This window comes from Callorhinchus milii, unplaced genomic scaffold (genome assembly GCF_018977255.1).
Source record: "Callorhinchus milii isolate IMCB2004 unplaced genomic scaffold, IMCB_Cmil_1.0 Scaffold4, whole genome shotgun sequence".
Classification (NCBI taxonomy): domain Eukaryota; kingdom Metazoa; phylum Chordata; class Chondrichthyes; order Chimaeriformes; family Callorhinchidae; genus Callorhinchus; species Callorhinchus milii.
The window spans coordinates 390,553-405,967 of record NW_024704745.1 but is presented as its reverse complement, the minus strand read 5'-3'; the positions used below and the strand labels follow the sequence as shown (position 1 = coordinate 405,967).

Here is a 15,415-nt window from a genome sequence, read left to right as displayed (position 1 = left end):
GAAAACTGTTCTGTTCATTGCTAGTAGAATGTTTGATGTTCTTTGTCTTTTGTATGTTCAGCAGCTTTTCAGCTCTGGTAAGTAAATAATGCTTACCTGCTTGTAAAATAATAATACCAATCCTTGCATTTGATACTGTGCCTTATATATTGGGAGGATGTCTGAAAGCGCTTCACAGGATTCACTGTAAAGTGTAGTGACTGTGTATTTTGTAGGCAAACACAATGGCCAGTTTGTACCCAGCAATGTCCCACAAACAGCCACAAAGTGAATGACAAATTTTATTTGGGGTCAGGTCCCGGGATAGAAAAACTCCTGCCATGGCCATCCAAAAAGGCAGATGGGATTAAATGAATTAAAACAATTCAATGATGTTCATTGAATTGGTTTAATGTCCCATCTGAATAATGGCACCTTCAACAATGCAGAGCTGTATTCGAGAGTCAGCCTGAACTGTGTCCCGAACTGGAACTTGTACCCACAATCTTCTGACTCAGAGGCAAGAGTGTTACTGACTCAACCACATCTTAATATGCCAGTAACTCCTTATGGATTCCCAGAGCAAGTGCAAAGCTCAATAGAGCCCCTCTATATCCTTCTCCAAGACATAACGTATTTCTACGTGTAGATGGCATGGATGGAATCCTCTTAAACATGTGTCAGACACCCGGCTGACCAAAACAACATGCAAAACACAGTCCATTTTGACTTTATATCTCTTACTGTCAAGTTAATAAAGAAAGGGAGGACATTGAAAAGTGCTTTTGCGTAGCTTACTCGCGAGTACATAAAATGCTATCTGATATTTGTGCCAACGGTTAATATAGACGTTCTACTTTCAGGGACAGCTGACCTGCCGCCACCTTGCAATGTGTCATTTGTGTCTGAAAACTTTCAGCATGCTCTGAAGTGGGAAGCCGGGGACCCTGGTTCAGTTGCTACAAACTACACAGTGGAATATATATCTTTTAAGTATGTTTTCTATAATTTTTGTCCCCATTTTGCAAGGCTATTTCTGTATCAGAATTTATTTTGTTTTGGTCAGCCTTGTGTCTGTCCCATACAGAAACCTATCATCATGCTTAAGATGTTCCAAACGTAAGAACATAAGAAATAGGAGCAGGAGTAGGCCGTTTGGCCCCTCGATCCTGCCCCGCCGTTTAATCAGATCATGGCTGATCTTCTAACCTAATTCCATTTACCTGCTATATCCCCATATCCCTTAATCCCTTCAGTTTTGAAAAATAAAAAATATTGTTTTAAAGTTTTGAAAAAATCCCTCAAACCTGACTGAGGGGTCCATATATATGTGTGTGTCACATAGTAATAAATAATAATCTTTCCATATGATATAGCACCTTATCATGTCTTAGAGATGTCTCAAAGAATATACTGTAAAGTGAATTGATTGTGTATTTTGTGGGCGAAACGCAGCAGCCAATTGTGCACAGCAGTAGCCCAGAAACAGCCGTGGATTGAGTGACCAAATTATTATTTTTATTTATTTTGAAGGGATTGTTACCCCCAGAAAGAAATCTGCCAAACAACAAATAGCTGGGTAAATAGAAGTGTGTGGAGTTAGGAAGTTTCCCTAAAGTTTTGCCCTGCCTAAGAATTTGACCCAGGTTCTCTCAACATATCTCATTTTGAAAACACGTGTGTTGGTCACATGGAAATTTCCCTGTGTTTGGGATGGAATGGGCAGCCGCTGGTTTCATCCATTACATTTCTAATCCCTGGAATTCCCTGTCTCAACCCCTCTATCTATCTTATCTATCTTTAAATCCCACCTGAAGACCTCTACCACTGGTTCTACAGTGGAGGAGTCCTGCAGCACACCGCCCAAAAAACTTTTGGTCACTCAATCCACAACGGCTTGTGGGGCACAGCTGTGTGCAATTGCCTGCCCACAAGATTGTGTCCCTGATGGCTCTTTGAAAGAGCTGCCCAAATCAATCCCACTCCCCCACTCTCCCCATAGCCCTGCAAATTTGTCCTTCCCAAATATCTATCCATTTCTCTCTTGAAAGTTGTTGTTGAATTTTCTTCCACCCTTTCAGGCAATGCATTCCAGATCCAAACAACCTGCTGTATGAAGACATTTCTCCTCACATGCTCTACCCTCTGGTTCTTTTGGCCACTATTTTAAATCTGTTGTCCTCTGGTTCCCGACCCACCCTCCCACCAGTGGAAACAGCTGAGGTCTAACCAGTGTTTTATAAAGGTTCATCATAACTTCCTGACGTTTGTATTCTATGCCCCTATTTATAAAGCCTAGTATTCCGTATGCTTTTTTAATAGCTTCATCTATCTGTTCTGCCACCTTTAAAGATTTACCTGTGTGGACCCCTAAACATTTAGAACATTATTATTTATAATTATTATTACAATCACCTCCTCCTCCCCCTTCTCCCCTATTTGGCATCTGACCCCACCACCGTGTAGCGCTCCCAGGCGCTATCCTGAGTGAAAGGCGCCATAGAATACAAGTTATTGTTGTTCATAGATCTGATTTCAAACGTGGATGAGTTTTGATGCTTTTTTTTACAAATATTATATTTTCAATCCAAGCAGCAATGGAAACGAATGGCAACCAGTACACCACTGCTCTCATACCCCACAACAAATGTGTGATTTAACAGAAATATTTCCAGCGATTTTGAATACTTATTGCATTCGAGTTAAAGCGGTTACAGAGGCTGAGGACTCCAAGTGGATTTCGACGGATGAATTCCAACCATGCAGGGATAGTGAGCTTTTATTCTTTATCTTTACCATCGGTGGCCACACTTTCACCACGCCCTGAAACTCTGGAACCCTATTCCTCTATCCCTCCGCCTTGCCCCTTCCTTCTATCTATTGACACCTGATCATGTTTTTGGGGTCAGCCACATGTGTAAACGCATCACTGTTGCTTAAGAGTATCCAAACCTAACTGAGAGTTTCATGCATCCCACCTACACATGGGAATCCCAGAGCTAGATTGTTGGAATGGAATACGCTCTCTCTCTCTCTCCCCCCCTCTCTCTCTCTCCCCCTGGAAGGACTCGTCCTTCTCACCTAATTCCAGAAAGTATTAGGCACAGGTTGGCAAGAGCGAAGACTTGTGGGGAGCCCAGAGTGTGCGTTAGGGTAACTGCTGGAGTCTCACCAGCTAAAACCGTATACCTTGCCATTGATATCACTGTCTTGCCAAGATTTCCTGCTGCTTATTCAGCTAGGATCACCCTAAGCCATTAGGGCTTTGGCTTTGCAGAGAGCGACCTGTCTACTTTCTGGAATTAGGTGAGGAGGATGCATCCTTCCATAGAGAGAGAGTGCGTATTCCATTCCAACAAAACTAGACAAGGAGCGACCTGTCTAGTTTTGCCAAGGATTTTTCCAACAGCCAGCTCAAACACAGGGAGATCATAATTACCTCTATATACCCATCCACTTTGGCTGCAGGGTTATCAGGAGCTGAGTAGGAGGATTCCATGCCCCCAGTGACTGGTCGACCCTTCCAGATCCTGCCTATGAGCCAGGCTGGGCTGTGCTGCCATCAGCAGTGAGTGCCCTGGAATACTGTGGACCCAACTGGCTCAGGAACCAGACTAGAGACCGGTGCAGAGGGCTGGGTTCCAACATTCTGTTTCCAAACATGTCACCTTAGAGCCAGATCAGCCCCAAGGAGACCCCACTTACCTTCCCCCACCCCCTCACCCCCCCTCCCTGAAGGAGGTGGATGCCTGTTTAATGGGTAGTGGATCCAGCTTATGGATCAGGAGCTCACTGGTTTGAATCCATGTCCATGGTGAGTTTACTGGTCTTGCCAGGGCTGTATGTTGAAGCTAATATGGCTTCCCAGCCTTCCTAGGGTTAACAAGGGCAAAACATGTTTGAATTGAGTTTCCTGTTTGAACCCTTTAAAGAACCCTCTCTTCTGGTCCTGTGTGTGTGTGTGCGTGTGTGTGAGTGTATGTGGCAGCTAGCTTCAGGCTTGGCTGATGCTCTCTGAGGTGGAATGTCCTGCCAATGCTCACACTCTTCCTCTGTAGCTCCGCCTTGCCCACGCTGGGATAAGGCGCTATATCAAATGCAAGGATTATTATTGTCATGCTAACAAGCTAGGCATCGCGGCTCATACACTTCCAACAAATCTTTTTCACCTTTGTTCACCTAGATGGACTAGAATCATAGAATATTATTTGGCCCATCGTGCCCGTGCTGGTTCTTGAAAGAGATATCCAAAATTAATCCCACTTTATTTCTTGTAACCTTTCAAGTGCAGATTCTCTTGTTTGGTCAGTTGGGTGTCTCACTTATATACAGAAACCCATCACTATATTTAAGAGTATCCAAACCAGATTCATGTGTATGGCCATTTATGAACAGCATATTTAAGAAATATTGGGGGGGGGAATAAAAACATATTCCAAAGAAATATTAATTATTTTATTCTTCTGTCCATTTCACATTTGCGTTGTATTTCCATGGGGCACACAACTCTCTATCGCTTAGCTTGGATAGGGTAGAAAATGTGCAGTCACTACACCTGCTATGCACAATTGGCTGGGTTTTGCCTACAAAATATCCACTTAAAATAGCCTTTACAGTATTTGCAACGTGATAAGGCACCATATCAAATGCAAGTATTATTATTTACAGTAATTCTGTAAAACACTTTGAGAAGTTCTCCTGACGTGAAAGGCCCTACAGAATATAAAATGCAAGGTATTATTACTCCAATATTGCAACTAATGGCTTTAATTTTCTTCCACAGCAAAACTACGTGCAGCCAATGCTCATCTTGTAGATCGCAACGGAAATCTTCAGATTCGATTTGACTTTGCTGAACTACCTCCCATTATAAAAAATGAAGGAATTGACTCTTTAATCGATATCTTTGGGAAATTGAATTATTATATTACCATAGCAAAAGATGGAAAGGTAGAAAAGGTAAACAACAATAATAATCCTTGATATAGCGTCAGGAGGACATCTTAAAGCGTTTCATAGAATGTGCTGTAAAATGGAGTCACTGGGTATTTTGTGGGCGAACTTGGCAGCCAGTTTGCCCACACTAATGTCCCACAACAAGGTTAACAACAACTTACATAGCGCTTCTCATGCAGGGTAGGGTCCCAGAGCGCTTGACAGAGGCGGAGCACGACGCTGAGCCGGGTGGGAGGGATAGCAGAAGAGTATTGCTGAGTTTTGGAGGGTAGTGGGTTAAAGTGCAGCTACCGATGGCGGAATGGAGGTTAAAAGAGCTGATGGCTATTTTAAAATTAAGATTGGAGCAAAACAGCAATCAATGAGTCAGGATTTTAGATGAGGACAATTTTAGAACAACAACAAAATTACATTTGTATAGCGTCTTTCATGTCAGGAGGACATCCCAAGGCACTGGACAGTCAGTGTTTCGGATCCGAGTTGGGGGTCGGGGATGATGGAGGGCAGGAGGGGAAGCAGGGTGATCAAAAATACAGTTGAAGAGGAGGGTCTTGAGATGGATCTTGAAGAAGGCAAAGTAGGGGGCGAGGCAGAGGGATTGCAGGATGTTACGTAGGTGGGAGAAGGCAGAGCGGGTCATGGCACGGATGTGTGGTAGAAAGGACAGTTGAGGGTCAAACACCAAGATTCCAGACTGGCATGGTAACTTTACCAGTTAGGCAGTGTGAGAGGTACGATCTGAACCATTCAAGGATAGAACAATGAAGGTTGAGGTGAGAGGCGAGGCGGTGGATGAGGATAGAGTGGTCAATGTCCAAGGCAGTAGAGAAGTCAAGGAAGACACAGAGGCAGAGGGAGCCCTGGTCGAAGATGGCCAGAATGTTATTTGTCACTTGGACCAGGGCTGTTTCTGTGCTGTGGGTGGCATGAAAACCCAATTGGAGTGGTTTGAGAAGGGACTGGCGGGAGAGGAAGGAGTGAAGCTGGGAAGCAATGACTCATTCCAGGACCTTGGAGAGGAAAGGGAGGTGGGAGATGAGGTGATAGTTTGAGAGCACAAATGGGTCCAGGGAGGGTTTTTTTAAGGATAGGAATATTGACAGTCATCTGTAAAGGGGTGGGAATAGTACCAGTGGACAGGGAGAGGTTTATGATATCTGGGAGTAGAGGGGCAAGGAGGTGGAGCAGGTGGTCAGTTTCATGCGGGTTATAGTGAGAGAGGAGTGAGCGACAGGTTCGAAGCTGTAGAGGGAGGGATGGGTGAGGGCCGGGGGTGAGAGGGAGAGATGGGAATGGGGTAAGAGACGGAAGGGCAGAGGTAGCTGAGAAAGTCCAGCATCACCTTGCAGTTGGCATTGGAGGTGAGGATGGGCGAGGCATGAAAGGGTGGGCGGAGGAGTCGATTGGTGGTGGAGAAAAGGAGCCTGGGGTTGTCCTTGTCTCCAAGATTGTCTTGGAGTGGAATGACTATTTAGTGGAGGCGAGGGCAGAGCGGTAGAATTTGATAAGGTCCAGCCAGATCTGCCGATCGACTGTTAGGTTCGATTTACCCCCTTGCTCAGTGTCCGCTCCCGTCATTGTGCAAGTTCTTTCATATTTTTGTTTGTGATGAATGTATACTAATCCTTGCATTTGACATCGCACCTTATCAGGTCGTTGAGACGTCTCAAAACGCTTCACAGAATATATTGGAAAGTGAATTGACTGTTCACATTTTGTTGGCGAAAACCCGGCAGCCAATTGCGCATAGTATTGTCCCACAAACAGTCATGGATTGAGTGACCACATTTTTGGGGCAGGGGGAGGAGGGATTATTACCCCTGATCCGCCACTCAACTAACAACCAGGTTCCTACTTACTCCACATAGAGGCGTGTGGAGTAAGGAAACTTGCTTAAGGTTTGCCCTGGCCGAGAATCAAAGGATTATTATTAGAAGAGGCATTGACTAGCTTCTGGTGAAGGAGGTCACAGATAATAATAATAATAATAATAATAATAATAATAATAATAATAATAATAATAATAATAATAATAATAATAATAATAATAATCCTTGCATTTGATATAGCGCTTTTCACGTCAGGAGGACGTCCCAAAGCGCTTCACAGAACACACTGTAAAGTGAATTGACTGTATATTTGTGGGCGAACGCGGCAGCCAATTGCGCACAGCAATGTCCCACAAACAGTCGTAGATTGAAAATGACCAATTTAATTATTGTTTTTTTTTGGTTTTTTGGAGGGATTATTATTAATATGATACTAATCCAGGGAGGCTAGCAAGGGCATTCCAGATATCAACCTTCCAATTTCACTAATTATATAAAAATTACATCACTTCTATTTTCTTCTCTATCAGTACAGAGATCTGCAAGGCTCAACGGATGAACAGAGTGTATCAGAAAAGGTTGAAGATGTAGAAGCCAGCACAAATTACTGTGTCACCATCAAAATATTTTCTTCTGACAAAAAAAATTCTGATCCCTCGGAAAAGAGATGTCTAGTCACGCACCCTGCGATGGACAGTGGAGGTATTGAATAATGTCTTGAGCTCCCTGGACTCAATCTTGCTGTCCTGTGTTTGTTAAATTCCTGCATGTCCCTCATACCCTCCGTTCCACCATCGGTGGCTGCACTTTCAGCCAATACGTCCCAAAACCCTGGAATACTCTTTCTCTATCCCTCCGCCTTGTTCCTTCCTTCCCCATCTTTAGTTATGCCTGAAGACTGTGCCTATGGTCATCTCCACCCGCTTTGGTGTCGTGCTCCGCCACTGTCAAGCGCTCTGGGACGCTATCCTGTGTGAGGAGCGCTCTGTAAATGCAGATTATTAAAAATTCTGCAGCTCGTGTGCTTTCCTGCTTCATGAACCAATCACCCCTTTTCAGGCCCAGCTTCACTGACTCCCCATCCCTCAGAGAATTGATTACAAAACCTCCACTGTCTTGCTCCACCTCACCTCTCCAACCTCCTCACCCCATATCAGCCTCCCCCACACTCTGGAAATCTATCCCGCAATTCCTCCTCCTCACCCGTCTAAAAATACCGTCTAAAGACCTTCCTCTTCGACCGTGCCTTCGACCACCCTCCTCCCTGTCTTCACCCTTCACCCCTCCCGACCCCAACTCCCAGCTCGGATCCAAAAACTCATGACTGTCCAGCGCCCCGGGCTGTCTTTCTGATGTGAAAGGCGCTGTACAAGTGTAATTTGTTGTTGTTGTAAAATTGTGAAACTATGTCATTTTCAATCACTGCTTGGTGAGCTAGCACTGCAGCTTATCCAGGTAGGATCATCCTACCCATTAGTGCTTTGGCTTACAGGATTAATAGGAGCTGAGTGGAAGAATCTCTGCTCCTAATGACTGGGCTGCTCCTTAACACCCTGCCAATGAGCCAGGCTGGCCTGCTAGTCTGTCAACAACAGTACCTTGGAGTACTACAGTCCTGTCCAGCTCAGGAAGCAGATGACTGAGACTATCACAGAAAAACAACTCAATTTTCCGTTATTTCACTGCCAGGCACGTCACCCCTTGGAGCAGCTCAAAGAAACACCATTTACCCTACTTTCCCTCTTTCCTTGGTGACAAACAAAAGATTGGCTCCTATTTAGACGAATAGCCAAGAACCAAGAATTCCTGAGCGACAACTCAGCATTACTGAGTGTAAGAGCATTACCACTTTCTGTGTTTTGTTGTCCACAAAATATACACAGCCACACTTTACTGTATATCATTTGAGTCATCTTGACAATGTGATAAGGCTCTACCACAAAGCGCATCGATTATTATTACGCTTCGAAGTAACTCTTAGGATAAGGAATTTAGGGGGAACTTCTTCACACAGTTTGCTGATAATGTGGTGCTCTCTGCTGGAAGCTGTGTTTGAAGCAAAAAACAAAAATGTATTTAAGAGAACTTGATGCATACTTGAGGCGGAAAGGAATAGAGGGGAATAGGAGAGGTGAGGCCTTGTGTGGAGTATAAACACTGGCATGGACTAATTGGGTTAGTCCAAATGGCCTGTTTCAGTGTCGTATCACTCTATGTTGTCGGCAACATTTTGATGCCTTCAGACGGGATAATGTGTTACATCAAATACGAGTGCACTAAACCCTGTCTAGCCAGACAAATGTGTGTGGGATGGGGGGGGGGGGGTTGTAGGGTGGGGGGGATGAGTGGTTGCTGAGGATCCAGTCCAGCTAGAAAGAATTTCTGGCTAGATTTAATTTTAACATTATAACTGTTTGGATTCTGCAAAGGATTGGATTCTTAAGGAATAAGTTCCCTTCTGTTTGCGGGATTCAGACTGAGTCAATCCACTTGGCCACGGGAGGCCAGTAAGGACGGTGAGGTGGGCTGCCAGCTGTCTACAGCAGCCCGCGGAAATATGTTTTACAAATTTCAGTTTCAGGCCTGGCCTGGCTCGGTATTGTTGCCGGATACTCGGAGTCCGGTAAACCGGGTATAAAGTGTGCATCATACCATTATCCGAACGGAATTAACTTAAAGTGAGCTGTGTTACTGGTTTAAGTAAAGGAATGTGACTACCTCAATGCATTGCTGCCTTTTTCAGTTTGTTTCAGGGCTAAAGGTGATGAAAGCGAATCTTTGAATTGGTGTCAGCGTCCTTAACGTCAATTCATCTCTTCTTTTATTTACAGAATCGGCTCATTGGTGGTTGCTATTTGCGCTTTGCCTGATATCTCTTGGACTATTTGGACTGGCCGCCATAATCGTACTCCACAGGAGATGTTTTCTGAGTTACTTATAAACAATTAATGTGCCAGAGTGTTTGTGTGCTGGCTGCTGGGAATTGTGTGTGAAGTGCTTGGAGCGACTCTGGTTCTTTCTCCTTTTGTCCCCTATTATTCAGGTGAGAAAGCATCTGCATCTCCACCTTCCCGGGGGTGGGTGCATACATGCAGTGTTACATGTAAGAATTCTCACTGTGTTATGGAGTGGTGGGATGCAATTACGAGCTCGAACACCTGGCTTGTTCTTAAATTAATCATTTTAATTTGACACAAGCAGTGCATTATGAAACACTGCACATTTTACCTCAGAATCATTATGCAGTCCTGTAGCTCAGTGATTAGAGCATTCACTTTGCAAGCGAGAGACCTGGGTTCGATTCCAGGCAGGGTGAAACCTTGGGTAAGTTTCCTTACTCCACACGCCTGATAATAATCCCTCAAAAAAACAATAATAATCTGATCATTTCAAACCATGACTGTTTGTGGGACGCTGCTGTGCACAGTTTGCTGCCGCATTTCGCCCACAAATATACAGTCAATTCACTTTACAGTTTATTCTGTGAAGCGCTTTGAGACGTCTCAAAGATCTGATAAGGCGCTGTATCAAATGCAAGTATTATTATTATAAGTTCTGGTGTGTAAGACTTACCGAGAAGATTATTGGATGCAGATCTCAATTGAGACCAAGCTTAAAGCTTTCATAGGATCTCTCAACTTGCCCTCTTTTCCATTTGTCTAGTTTCTCCAGAGTTTTAAACACAATTTATGCGTCTAAATTTGTATGCAGGAAGAAAGGTTTTTAATTGAACAACAACTTTCACTTTGCTGCATTGCATTTTTAATGGTTGCTTTTTGGAGATCTGTTGTGTTCATATCGTTTTGTCATGGGAGCCTTTGACGTGCAAATGTGAACAGGAAGCTTGAAAAGCTTTATTAAGTGTCTGTCTGAGCATTGGAACACGAGTGCATGTGTCAGACGTCCATCTGAATTTGGGTTAGCAGAATGCAGAATTGGTTTGCTCTGACCAATACGCTGAGCTAGATAATGGAGATAGACCAGGATAAGATCTTTATCTTGTACTGAACAGTAGAACCAGAGGACACGGCCTGCGATTGAAGAAGGGTAAATTTAGAACAACTCTGCAGAAACATTACTTCGGTGATGGAATAGGCTCCCTAGAGTGAGATTGAGATGGTGGAAGCAGAAAGTGTTGATTTTTTCAAGAACAAATTAGATAGATTCCTGTTAGGAAATAATATCTCAGAGATACAGTATATAGTTTTGAACACGACATGTGCAAGCGACTGCCAGGATGGTGGAAGGAGAACTTGATGGACCTTGGTCTTCTTTCGCCAGCAATTCTTAAGTTCTTACATTCTTATGAGACAGTGCAACTCTTTGCATTTCCATTGGTCATGAACACATATATCTGGCTATATTTTAAATATCCAACATAAAGTTCATTACAAAGTTTTGTTTTCGATTGCTTTATTGTGGTGAGTGGTTTTTTTTCTCTACCCCATAAAACTTGATGGGTCTGTTGCAGCCTTGAACAATAAAGAGCAGATATGACTCATCTCCAATGCTGTATGTGTCTTAATGTCAAGTCACTCGTGACCAAAGAGAACCTCAGCCAGGATAACACTATGGGCATTACAGTTGACCTCAATGCTCAGTTCAGTGTTAAATCTCCTGGTGGAACTGTGCACAATTGAGAGTTTACCACCAAACCATCAGCCAAATTGAGCCTCAACTGAAGAACAAAGGAACATAGTGACAGAAGTAGGCCATTCAGCCCATTGAACTTGTTCCTCTACCCTCACCGAACAAGGTAAGGGTACTCCTGATTACCTGCCCAACCTTACCTACTCTTAATATCACAGAATTCTCTGCACATTCTAAATTTTAAGGCAATGATCTTAAGGCAGAACTTTGGCTTTGGCATCTTCATGGCTGTGTGTGGGACATTGCTGGCCTTCGCATTTGCACACAGTCACTGCATTAAGGATTATTATACCCTATGGAATGCTTTGGGACATCCTCCTGATGTAAAAGGTGCTATTTACCAAATGCAAGGATTATTATGATAACCTTGTTAATGCTCACCTCTTAAGTGTATTCTATTAGTTGACTCAGGAGCTGCAGATTATTCAGAACTCCTCTACTGCACCAGGCTCCTTAAACCCATCACCCCCATCCTCACCCAGCTCCACTGGCTCCCCATACTCCATAGGATTCAGTCCAAAGTCCTCGCTTTCAAAGCCCTCAGCGGCCTCCTCTCTACCTCTGTGACCTGCTAACCCGCTCCTTCTGCTAGGCAGACTCTGGCCTGTTCCAGTCAATCTCCCAACCTGCCTGCCCCACCATTAGCAGTCGGGCCTTCAGCCTCTCTGGAACTCCATCCCACAGTCACTTCACTTCACCCCCTTCCTTGTCTCCTTCAAGACCCGTCTCAAATCTTGCTCTTTGACCACGCCTTTAGTCACTCTTCTACCCCCACCCGGCTTGCCCTTCACCCCTCCTGATCCCAACCCTCAGCTCGGATCCAAATCCTTGGCTGTGCAGCGCCTTGGGACGTCCTCCCGACCTGAGAGACGTTGTGTAAGTGTCATTTGTTGTTGTTGTTGAGGGGGCACTATAGGCTTGTGAATGTTATGCAATGCGAGAGGAATCAAGTGGCTGACTTGGAAAAAGCAGAGGAAGTAAAAAACAAAAGCTGGGAGTAATATGAGAAACTACGCTCGCTCATGACTGTGAGCAATTGTTTTTTGTCACACAGACATTCTCCGAACAATGAAAGCTTTGCTATTCTTGGAGTAACCACAACATGAAGTCATGTCTGTGAGAGAAGGCATCAAAGGTTGGGCAATCGGCGTAGACCAAGCTAAACACTTCCCTGATTCAGTTGGCACAAGTAAAGTGAGTTTCTCCCAGGATCCTGGCTTAACGGTGGTCCTAGATAAATTAATCATTCGCCCCCACAATATACAGTCAAACAACTTTACAGTATATCCTGTGAACGATGTGACAGGGTGCTGTAACAATAAGAAGTTTGCTGGCTGCTGTGTGCAATTGGCTGCCATGTTTTCCCCACAAAATATAGTCAATTCACTTCACAGTATATTCTATGAAGCGCTTTGAGACATCTCGAAGGTGCGATAAGGCACTGTAACAAATGTGAAGATGATTATTATTATTATTCAGCTCTCATGGCTTTGCGCAAAATGGTGCTGTGATAGCGTGCAAACAACATCACTGATAGCAATTATTCTGCAGGATGCGTCCCTCCAGGGAGAGAGAGCGAGCGCATGTTCCATTCCAACAACCTATCTCTGGGATTTCCATGTGTAGGTGGGATGCATGGAACTCTCAGCTTGGTTTGGATATTCTTAAGCAACGGTGATGGGTTTCCCCTTGTGCCACATACCCAGCTGAGCAAACAAAAAAAAACTGAAGCTCTTCGAGATATTTCAATGTTATTGTGGTTTTTGAAAGAAATGAATTAACTTCCTCTATTAATGAGGTTGGAGTGTACGTTGCAGCTGGTTGAGAAAACCTCAGGCCTCAGTAACAAACTGCTGCAGGTGCATGATGATTACATGAGCTATGTGGGTGCAGGACGGACTGACTCAGAAGTATATTTAACAGAAGGTCTACAAAATCCAGAACTCTGCCGCCCGCAAACTCACCTGCACTAAACTCCGTAATCCCATCACACCAGTTCTCACCAGACTCCACTGGCTCCCTGTCATTGAACAGGTCAATTTCAAAATCCTCAAACTCATCTCTAAATCCCTTCATGCTCTGGCATCTCCCTACCTCTTCGACCTGCTTACTCCTCAACCCATAAACCGTTGCCTCTGTTTGATTGGTTCCCACCTTCTGCTTGACCCTCCTGCCCTCCATTCCACCATTGGTGGCTGCACCTTCAGCTGCTACGTCCGGAAACTCTGGAACACTCTCCATCTATCACCTTCTGCCTGAAGACCTTCCTCTACAGTCACCTCCCTCCCTCCTTCCAATTCGGCGTCTCGCTCCGCCATTGTCAAGCGCTCTGGGATGCTACCCTGCGTGAGAGGTGCTATGAGTTGTTTATAAGAGCACCCCATGATATCCAGGTTAACACATACCAGAGGGCAATTCTAAGTAGGATGTTTTGACCCAGAAATTGGAGTGGGCACTGCTACTGGTAATCAGAACTCTGCCATGTAGGTAATACAGACTCCAGGGAACCCTGTCCTCAAAAAATACCAAATTAGGTTAAAGTGGTGTTCCCACGTTCAGATACCTCCCCAGCTTTGCCCCACCATTGTCATTGGAAATCTTCCGAAATTCCTCTGCCTCGCACCCTCCCTCTCTACTTTCAAACCCTGTCTAATAAATAATCTCATCGGCTGCAGCTTTCCGCACCTCCCATCTTACCTCCTAACATCTCTTTCCCAGCTCGGGTTCCCACTTTGAAATGTCTACTTTCTCCTGGGTGAAAAACACTAAATAAGTACTTGTTGTTGTGGTTGTTGCTGTTGAGTGAGCATCAGAGACAACACTTTACAGTGTATCCTGTGAAGGGCTATGAGACGTCCATCCTACATGAAAAACACTATATTAAATGTAAGGATTATTCTTTCAGGATTATTAAATTAACAAAGAATCATAGAATCTTACGGCACAGAAGGAGGCCATTCGGTCCATCGTGCCTATGCCAGCTTTTTGGAAGAGCTCCCCCGTGCTTACCCCACAGCTCTGCAAATGTTTTCTTTTCAAGTAAGTATCCAGTTCCCTTTTGAAAGTTATGCTTTTTAAAAGACGGAATGACCTTCCAGGTCAAAACCAGGTGAGATTTCTTACGGTGTGAGGAGAACGTCACAGGAGGCTATCTGTTAGTCCTGTGGTTAGAGCACTCGAGAGCAAGTGGTTAGAGCACTCGCCTCGCAAGCGAGAGGACCTGGGTTCGATTCCTGGCAGGGTAAAACCTCAGGCAAGTTTCAATAATATTATTAATAATATTATTTCAATAATATTATTCAATAATAACTCCACGCACACGCCTCTGTTTACCCAGCAGCAAGTAGGAACCTGGTTGCTATTGGATTGGCGGATCGCTTTTCAAGGGGTAATAATCTTACAAAAAAAAATAATAATAATCTGATCACAATCCACCACTGTTTGTGGGACGCTGCTGTGTGCAAGTGACTGCCGTGTTTCATCCACAAAATATACAGTCAATTCACTTGTAGCACTTTACTTGTAGCTAAAGATCCTGTGGAGAGTTTTTCCTTGGCTAACACAATTCCCCCAGATAAAATTGGTTGTCCACTTCATGGCTGTTTGTGGGACATTGCTGTGCGAAATCTGCTGCCGGGTTCATCCACAAAATGCAGTCACTGCACCTTTCAGTATATCCTGCAAAGGCCATTAAGATGTCCTCTCAACACTATATCAAATGTAAGGATTATTTATATTATTTATTATCTATATATTTCTAAGACAAAAATCGGCCTTTACCAAGGCTGAGACGAGGTACAATTTCAGACCTGAGGAGTTTTCTTTTTTTAAAAAAACGCAACGGTTGAAGACATAATGTCGGAGTTAGAGGAATCAAATAACTGTTGAGAAAGTTTCTCTCTCCCTAATCCCTCCACCTTGCCTCCTCCTTTCCCTCTTTTAGATCATGACTGAAGACCATCCTCCCTCCCCCCGGCTCGGTGTCACTGTTAAGAGCTCCG

At 44.2% G+C, this 15,415-nt stretch overlaps 1 long non-coding RNA gene across 1 annotated transcript; it reads left to right on the top strand.

The window, feature by feature from the left end:
- The first annotated feature begins 748 nt into the window (after positions 1-748).
- LOC121848893 lies at positions 749-4,789 on the top strand. Its single transcript, XR_006085029.1, has 3 exons — positions 749-972; positions 2,575-2,750; positions 4,763-4,789. It is a non-coding gene; the product is annotated as an uncharacterized LOC121848893 (long non-coding RNA).
- Positions 4,790-15,415: the final 10,626 nt, after the last annotated feature.